At 38.3% G+C, this 1,240-nt stretch overlaps 1 non-coding gene across 1 annotated transcript; it reads left to right on the top strand.

The window, feature by feature from the left end:
• The first annotated feature begins 523 nt into the window (after positions 1-523).
• LOC116156169 (U6 spliceosomal RNA) lies at positions 524-630 on the top strand. Its single transcript, XR_004140015.1, has one exon. It is a non-coding gene; the product is annotated as a U6 spliceosomal RNA (small nuclear RNA).
• Positions 631-1,240: the final 610 nt, after the last annotated feature.

Below are 1,240 nucleotides of genomic sequence, written 5' to 3'. Positions count from 1 at the left end.
AACTTCAGATCTTAGTACTTCCCTCCCTTGTCTCCTTGATCCTTTCCTCTGACCCATCTTCTCAGCCTTCTCTTTCTGAAACTCCCATGTGACATATATTAGACCTCCTTCACTACCTCTTCTATTTTCTTACATGTATCCAATCTCTTTATTCTCTCATACTTATAAAGTTTGACATCCTTTGGTATCAACATTCAGAGAGAGCTCAGAAAACTGAATTTGGTGCATACAAAACAGAATATTAACATTTTCTCCCCTGAGAATAATGTAAAATTAAAATTACAAAGGACAAGAGGTAGAAAATTAAAACTAGCCACAGTGGAGGATACAAGAAAAAATAACCTAATTTTATTGCATAGAGTCACAGAGGTAATTAATGTTAAAAAGCAAGAATAACAATCTAACTGTCAAAAATAAAAGAACTAAGTGGCAACGGGGGACCAGAACAGAGAGAAACCCTCAATCTCTCCTAGCAAGAATCTACAGAAAATACCCAACGTTCTCAGATCAAGAGGTGAATATAGTGCTAGCTTCGGCAGCACATACACTAAAATTGGAACAATACAGAGAAGATTAGCAGGGCCTCTACACAAGGATGACACGCAAATTCGTGAAGCATTGCATATTTGGGGGGAATGCAGTTTGGTGCAGCCACTGTGGAAAACAGTATGGAGATTCCTCAAAAGACTAGGAAAAGACTTACCATATGGCCCAGTCATCCCACTCCTGGGCATATAACCAGAAGGAACCCTATTCAAAAAGACACCAGCACCCCAATATTTATAGCAGCACTATTTACAATAGCCAAGACATGGAAACAGCCTAAATGTCCATCAACAGATGACTGGATAAAGAAGCTGTGGTATATTTATACAATGGAATACTATTCAGCCATAAAAAACCCACAACATAATGCCATTTGCAGCAACATGGATGTCGCTGGAGAATGTCATTCTAAGTGAAGTAAGCCAGAAAGAGAAAGAAAAATACCATACGGTATCACTCATATGTGGAATCTGAGAAAAAAAAAAAAGATGACGACAAATGATCTTAAATATAAAACAGAAACAGACTCATAGACATAGAATAAAAACTTGTGGTTTCCAGGGGTAGGCGGGCAGGAAGGGACAGACTGGGAGTTCCAAATTTGTAGATACTGACAGGTATACCTAGAAAGAGAAACAAGTTTATACTGTATAGCACAGGGAAAGAGATACAAGATCTTGTGGTAGCTCACAGT

This window comes from Camelus dromedarius, chromosome 8 (genome assembly GCF_036321535.1).
Source record: "Camelus dromedarius isolate mCamDro1 chromosome 8, mCamDro1.pat, whole genome shotgun sequence".
NCBI lineage: Eukaryota > Metazoa > Chordata > Mammalia > Artiodactyla > Camelidae > Camelus > Camelus dromedarius.
This window is presented reverse-complemented; position numbering and strand designations above follow the sequence as displayed.